Below are 8,829 nucleotides of genomic sequence, written 5' to 3' on the forward strand. Positions count from 1 at the left end.
TGGCACTCACTTTGTAGACCAGGGCTGGCCTCGAACTCAGAAATCCGCCTGCCTCTGCCTCCCGAGTGCTGGGATTAAAGGCGTGCGCCACCACGCCCGGCTCCAAAGAATTCTTAATAAAGTAATCTCAAATGGCTGAGAAGCACATAAAGAAATGTTCAACATTCATAATCATCAGGGAAATGCAAATCAAAAGGGCCCTGAATTTTCACCTTAAATCAATCAGAATGGCTAAGATCAACATTCTAGTTGTTCCTCAGAAAATTGAAAATAGCTCTACCTGAAGACCCAGCTATACCACTATTGGGAATATACCCAAAAGATGTTCCACCATACCACAAGGACACATGCTCCACTCTATTCATAGCATCCTTATTTGTAATAGCCAAAAGCTGGAAAAAAACAGATGTCCCTCAACCTACGAATGGATAAAGAAAATGTTGTTCATTTACACAATGGGATGCTATTCAGCTATTAAAAACAAGGACATCATGAATTTTCAGGCAAATGGATGGAACTAGAAAATAATCATCTTGAGTGAGGTCATCCAGACCCAAAAGGACATATATGATATGTACTTACTGATAAATGAATGTTAGTGATAAAGTTCAGAATACTCAAGATACGGCTCACACATTGTAGGAAGCTCAACAAGTAAGAAGGTCCAAGTGTGGATACCTGAAATCCATTTAGAAGGCAACAAAATAATCACCTGAGTGAAAGGGACAGATGTTGGGAACTGAGTGGGAGAGGAGAGGTGGAGGGAAAAGGGGACAGGATCTGATACGATGAAAGACAGAAGGGACACTCAGAGAGCCAGGAGAATGGATCCAAATATGCAGCACTGGAGGTTAAGGAGCAGAGAGAACCTCTAGAATGTCACAGAGACCTGTGAAGCAAGAGGCTACCAGGAATCAATAGGGATGACATTAGCCAAAATGCCCAACAGTGTGGATATGGAAACAAAAGAAACCACCCCCAGTTGTGCAAAATATTAAAAAAGAATATCCACACTATCACTGACATGGCTCCAGTGTGCTGGCTGGCCAGGCACTGGCAGGCTATGGCTGGCCTGTTCTCATCTCATGGAGACTCTCTGACTCAGAGCTCCAAAATCTTTCCACCCAGCTCACTAAGTTCCCACCGGTGGGTCACTACCACACCACCCCCATGCTTCAAAACTCCCATGGTCTTTTGTGGTGCATATCAGGCAAATCCACGCTTTGCTGCCTTACCTTTCTTGCTGGAACCCAGTCGAGCTGCCTCACAAGGAAAACACACAAACTTAGTTCAGAAACTATTGTAACTCAATCACTGGGTACATCAAATAGAATCCTAATATTTTAAGCCATATTAATCTAAATCCTATGGTGGCAAATCCTGGCAGATTCACCCTAAAAACTAGGAGACACTAGTAGCTACATCTTGTCTGCTCGTTATCCCCATCCAAAAAGCTCCTTTCCTTCTGCCTACTCTCTTCCCCTATCCAACTAGGAAGTCCCACCTACTCTCCCAGTGATTGGTTCCTTTATCCATTAGGGGATGGTTCACAAGAAGTCACCTGAGTACATGACTAATTCCTCATTCCAGACAACCCCTCCCGGGAAAGCAGAATTAACATCAAAATACAAACAGCACCAATCCCAACCACAACAACCTCCAGTAGATAGACATGGCCCCAAGTTGAGGCAGGGGTCACACATTCATCTTCAAAAATGTTAACCCAGAATTATTCCTGCCTGAAAGAAATTTAGGGACAAAAATGGAGCAGAGACTAAAAGAAAGGCCATCCAGTGACCAGCCCAACTTAGGAACTACCCCATGCACACACACCAAACTCTGACATATTTCTGGGGACTTATTGTGTGCTCAGACAGGAGTCTCTCATGGCTGTCCTCAGAGAGACTCTACTAGCAAGTAACTGAGAGAAATGCAGGTACTTACAGCCAACCATTAAATTGAGGTCAGAAACCAACAGGAAAGAGTCAGAGGAAGGACTAAATGAGCTGAAAGGAATTGCAACCCCATCGGAAGAACAACTAACCTCGATGGCTCAGAGCACCCAGAGACTAATCCAAGAAACAAGGAGCTTACATGGGCTGGTTGTGGTCCTGGGAACATGTGCTTCAGAAGACTGACATGTATCACCTCAGTGAGAGAGGATGCATTTAAATTGTGGAAACTTGATGCCACAGGGAAGAGGGATGCTGGTGGGGGTGAGGTTGGGGGAGGGGAGGATTATTTTCTTGCATGTGGGGATAGAGGGGGATGGGATGAAAAACTCAGGAAGAGGAATGAGGGAAAGGGACAAATTTTGGAATGTACATAAATAAAGTACTTTAATAAGGATTATAAAAATATAAAAACTAGATAAGAAAGTTACAACAAATTCTATAGCTAAATCAAAAACAAAACCCCAAAGGGCGCTAAAAACTGAGTATTTGGGCAAACTTTTATATATGATCAGAGGCCAAAACCAAAGGTATTTATAAATAATATTGAAATTGAAGGGATGGTTGACACTGGAGCAGATATCACCATTATCTCTCTACATTCTTGGCCTCTAGACTGGACATTTCAAGAGGTAAATATCCCATTTTAAGGAGTTAAGACTTTATCCCAGATAAAACAAAGGATCAGATGACTTAAATGTACAGGGTCTAAAGGTCAGATAAAAAAAATCAAGGCCAAATGTGGCTGATATAGCCATAAACTTATGGGAAAGAGATCTGTTAAAACAATAGAAAACACAAATTAACATCTTTCCAATTTCAGAGACAAGTCACAAAACAACTGGTGCTTCTAATTTTTTAAAAAATGAAATTAATTAAAGAACGTTATCAAAAACATTTACAGACAGTCCTTGCTGTCCAGAAAAGAGGTACAGCAGAATCTGACACTTCAACTTTATGTCAGAAGCAAAGCTGATAAGACACCAACCATCTTACCACTAAGGTGGATTGAACAATGGTCTATGACAAAGGAAAATTTAAAGGTACTAGAACAGTTAGTGCAAGAGCAGCTTGAGGTTCAACATATAGAAAAGTCAATGCTCCCTTGGAATTCTCTGGCATCTGACGTTTAAAAAAATCTGGAAAGTGGAGAATGTTGACAGATCTCAGAACAATTAAAGTTATTCAGCCAATGGGTTCTCTATAGCCTGTAATCTCATTGCCTTCCTTGTTGCCTAAGGAATGGCCTGTCATAGTGATTGACCTAGAAAATTGCTTTTTCACAATTGCTTTACATGAATATGATAAGGAAAGGTTTGCTTTCTCAGTACTTGCTCTTAATAGAATTTGTCCAATAAAAAGATATCATTGGAAAGTCCTACAAGGAATGTGCAACAGCCACTGGAGGTACCTCATTAAAAAATTCCTCAATCCATAATTTACCATTGTATAAATGATATGTTATTTTGTGATAATATACAAAAAACCTTGGAAAGAATATTTGATGAAGTAAGGAAATCTTGCCTCACTAGGAATTATAAATCATCCCTGAAAAAAATACAAAGAAGAGACTGTATTAACTACGATATGAAATAAGTTACAAAAAGTAGGAACACAAAAGGTACAAATTAGGAGAGAACAATTAAGGATGCTTAATGATATCCAGAAATCATTGGATGGTATAAACTGGCTTAGGCCTACAATTGACTTGACTACTCAAGAGTAATTTATTTAAAACTTTACAAGGTGATAAAAATTTAAATAGCCCAAGAAAATTATCAACCAAGGCTGAAACGGAGTTGGCTCCGACAGAAAACAAACTACAGAATACATATGTGGAACTTTTCCATCCAAAGATAGCTTGAATCTTATTTATATTTTGCCTTCTATATCTATGTTCCCACGGGAATTCTTATGATAAAAAGAAGAAATTGGCTTCTCCATAGTATGATAAAAAGAACTCCAATTACTGAAACCCTGACATTTTACACTGATAAAAATAAATTAGAACAGGCAGAGTATAAGTCACATGATATAAATAAGATGGTTAAAAGTCCTTAAATTCAGTTCAAAAATCAGAATTATATGTAATTCTTATGGTGTTATTAGATTTTCAAGTATCTCATAATGTAGTAACTGACTCTCAATATATAGAAAGTTGTTTGCATACAGGAATTGCTAGACTAATTCAGGGTGATTCCAAATTGGCTTCATTGTTTATTCAACTGCAATGAGGGATCAGACCCATTGTATATAACACATATCATAGCCCATATTGGTCCAGTGAGCCCTCTAGCACACAGTAATGATAAAATTAATCATTTACTGATAGGAAGTATGCTTGAATCCTTACAAATTCATATTTTAAAACATCATGTTTATAGCAATGGTTTAAAGAAAGAATTTTCTATCACTTGGCAACAAGCCAAGAAAATTATAAGACAATGTCCTACTTGTTCCTTGTATTACCAAACACCATTGCCTGCAGGAAGTAATCCTAAAGGTACACAAAGGAATAAAATATGGCAAATAAGTATGTTTCATTTTACAGAGTTTGGTAAACAGAAATATGTTCACCATACTATAGACATATATTCAGAATTTCAATGGTCAACTGCCTTGAACTCTGAAAGGACTGATTCTGTTATTAGTAATTTATTAGAATTTATAACAATTATAAGTATCCCTAGACAAACCAAGACAGACAATGCTCCAGCATATGTCTCTAACAAAATTAAAAATTTACATATTATACATAAGCATATTACAGGAATACCAAACAATCCTACAGGACAGTTGTTGAAAGATCCAACTGTACTTTAAAAGAAATACAAAGGTATCAAAGACCCCCAGAAATAAATTACATAATGCTTTATTAAATTTATATATACCAAATGCTAATGAACAAAAATCAATTGCCACTGAGAGAGACTGGATCCTAGAAAAAAAAGACTGCTGAGTTGTATCAGCCTCTTCCTTCCTTCCTTCCTTCCTTCCTTCCTTCCTTCCTTCCTTCCTTCCTTCCTTCCTTCCTTCCTTCCTTCCTTTCTCTCTCTCTCTCTCTCTCTCTCTCTCTCTCTCTCTCTCTCTTTCTTTCTTTCTTTCTTTCTTTCCTCCAATTTTAATTAGGTATTTACTTCATTTACATTTCTAATGTTATCCAAAAACTCCCCTATACCCTCCCCCTTCCTGCCGCTCTCCTCCCCACCCACTCCCACTTCTTGGTCCTGGTGTTTCCCCTGTAGTGGGGCATATAAAGTTTGGAAGTCCAAGGGGCTTCTCTTCCCAATGATGGCTGACTAACTAGGCCATATTCTGCTAGAAATGCAGCTACAGACATGAGCTCTGTGGGTACTGGTTAGTTCTTATTATTGTTCCACCTATAGGGTTGCAGACCCCTTCAGCTCCTTGGGTACTTTCTCTGGAGAGCAGGAAATGTGTTACTCTGGAGAAGGGGCTTTGCATATGTCCATAAAGAAGAAGAAAAGTTATAGGTTCTGTCCAGTCTGATAAAAATCAGAGTTTCTAGAAGGAGACATACACACACACACACACACACACACACACACACACACACCAAATATCTTGGATGAAAACAGAAAGAAATCAAGAATATCAAATGGGACAGGTAACATAATTTGCTGGTTCCTCTACATAGGAACAGCCCTGAAATTTGCTGAGACATAAAAATGTCTCTAGACAGAATTCCAGCTATACATAATCAGTGGGTCTTGTTGGCTACAGAGTCCTTGAGATCCATCATGGCTTCTTTCATATGACATTATATGGAGATTTATATTGCAGCTTGATTATATGATCAAACTAGCTTCAAAATATAGTTGTCTTTTACTGGCTCAAAAAGGTCATTCTTAATTGATCTGTACACACTTCACATTCCATACAGATTTCTTATATATCTTTATATTGCTTTTAAGGTTTGTATATTGCAAAATGAAAGGCCAAGAAAGAGGTCCTGAAAAGATCCACCCTCAAGGATGTTGTGATTCCTGATCCAACCTCAGAAAGCTGTTTCCTCAGGAGACTTAATTCCAGAAAAATTTAGGAAAGGCTACTAATCCCAGATGACCTTCGTTCACCCAACCTTTCAGACTAGTACACTCAGGACTTCAGTTAAGTCCTAAATAAACACTGGACAACAATATTACAGCTAGATTTTTAAGACTAGCCAGGGTTGCCAGTGTTTTTAGGACCCCAAGAAGGAATTCTTCACCCCAATTCAACAGGAAGCAATTATAAGAAGAACATCATCCCAGTCCCCTAAATTTATGTATATGGTTTTATTCATTTCATTAGTCATATATATATTGTCATTTTAGGGGGAAATTTACAAATAATTATGATCTTCTATAGGGAAGGAACTAAATACAGAACTTAGACTCCAGGAATTCTACCTTTCCTTTCTTCTTCTCTATCTATCTTGGGTAAAAGGAAAGAAATGAAAGAAAAAGGGAGATATAGAAATAATATGGGAAATTAAACAAATAGTGGCCAATTATTGAAGATATTCTTAAACCAAAAAAATTTATGGCCATAATCTAATATAGGTAGAGATATTTGTATTTTGATGCAAAATGGAAGTTATATTTTGTTATTACAAAATTGTGTATATTCACTCAAAATGAGGTAATTTTGATAAATTGAAATAGGTTATTTGTGGAGCAATGGGCTATGCAGAGACAGCCTACTCTCTATTTGAGCTGAGGTCTTGAGCCCCGGGTGAAATCAGGTTGTGATAATTTTCACCTACATGGGACAGAAGGTGTTCCCTAGTGTCTCCTAGACCCCTGGCTCCTGTCAAAGTTACCATCCCCAAAGTCCCCGCTGGAGAGGCATGTGGCTATCAGTCACATAGAAAATGTCCCAAGCCTTATGCCTCAGGACCGGCAGGAGCCATCTTGTTTCCAAGGCTCTGCCGAAAGTAGTCTGCACAGGTGAGAGTGTGCACACAGCTTCTGGGACAGGCAGGAGCCACAGAGCTTCTGAGGCAGCGCCCTTTTCAGGCTCCTGACATCCAAACACCTTCCAGGCAAGAGGACAGGTGTCCACCCAGCCTGGGAGGCTTTTGTCTCAGGATTGACGGGAGCCATCTTGGTTCCAGGACTCTGCCGAAAGTAGTCTGTACAGGTGAGAGTGTGGACTACAGAAGCTAACAGCTTCTGTGACAGACCAAAGCAACACAGTTTTTGGGAAAGGTTCTGTTTTGGGCCTTCATCTTTGGCCAGGAGGGAGGTCTGAATGCAAGATATCTGTGCACCTTCCCTGTAAGAGGAGAGCTTGCCTGCAGAGAGAGCTCTGACCACTGAAACTCTGAGGAGAGAGCCTGTCTCCCAGGTCTGTTGATAGAGGCTAACAGAATCCCCAGAAGAACAATCTCTAAACAGAGACAACTATAACAACTAACTCCAGAGATTACAAGATGGTGAAAGGTAAACATAATAATCTTACTAACAGAAACCAAGACCACTCACCATCATCAGAACTGAGCACTCACACTTCGCCCAGTCCAGGGCACCCCAACACACCGGAAAAGCTAGGCCCGGATCTAAAAGCATATCTCATGATGATGGTAGAGGACATCAATAAGGACTTTAATAAAACACTTAAAGAAATACAGAACACTGCTAAACGGTAGATGATATTAAAGAGGAAGCACAAAAATCCCTTAAAGAATTGCAGGAAAACCAGACCAAACAGGTGATGGAATTGAATAAAACCATCCAAGAGTTAAAAAGGGAAGTAGACACAATAAAGAAACCCTAATACCTTTATGTGACTCTAACTAAGGAAGTGAAAGATCTGTATGATAAGAACTTCAAGTCTCTGAAAAAAGAAATTAAAGAAGATCTCAGAAGATGGAAAGATCTCCATATCATGGATTGGCAGGATCAATATTGTAAAAATGGCTATCTTGCCAAAAGCAATCTACAGATTCAATGCAATCCCCATCAAAATTCCAACACAATTCTTCAATGAATTAGAAAGGGCAATCGGCAGATTCATCTGGAATAACAAAAACCTAGGATAGCAAAAACTCTTCTCAAGGATAAAAGAACCTCTGGTGTAATCACCATGCCTAACCTAAAGCTGTACTACAGAGCAATTGTGATAAAAACTGCATGGTACTGGTATAACGAAAGACAAGTAGACCAATGGAACAGAATTGAAGACCCAGAAATGAACCCACACACCTATGGTCACTTGATCTTTGACCAGGGAGCTAAAACCATCCAGTGGAAAAAGTCAGCATTTTCAACAAATGGTGCTGGCACAACTGGCAGTTATCATGTAGAAGAATGCAAATTGTTCCATTCCTATCTCCTTGTACTAAGGTCAAATCTAAGTGGATTAAAGAAGACACATAAAACCGGAGACACAGAAACTTATAGAGGAGAAAGTAGAAAAAAGCCTCGAAGATATGGGTACAGGGGGAAATTTCCTGAATAAAACAGCAGTGGCTTGTGCTGTAAGATCAAGAATCGATAAATGGGACCTCATAAATTAGCAAAGCTTCTGCAAGGCAAAAGGCACCGTCAACAAGACAAAAAGACCACCAACAGATTGGGAAAGAATCTTTACCTATCCTAAATCAGATAGGGGACTAATATCCAATATATATAAAGAACTCAAGAAAGTGGGCTCCAGAAAATCAAATAACCCCATTAAAACGGGGCTCAGAGCTGAACAAAGAATTCTCACCTGAGGAATACCGAATGGCAGAGAAGCACCTGAAAAAATATTCAACATCCTTAATCATCAGGGAAATGCTAATCAAAACAACCCTGAGATTCCACCTCACACCAGTCAGAATGGCTAAGATCAAAAATTCAGGTGACAGCAGATGCTGGCAAGGATGTGG

The sequence above is a fragment of the Mus caroli genome, unplaced genomic scaffold (genome assembly GCF_978045245.1).
Source record: "Mus caroli unplaced genomic scaffold, Mus_caroli_1 scaffold_8, whole genome shotgun sequence".
Classification (NCBI taxonomy): Eukaryota; Metazoa; Chordata; class Mammalia; order Rodentia; family Muridae; genus Mus; species Mus caroli.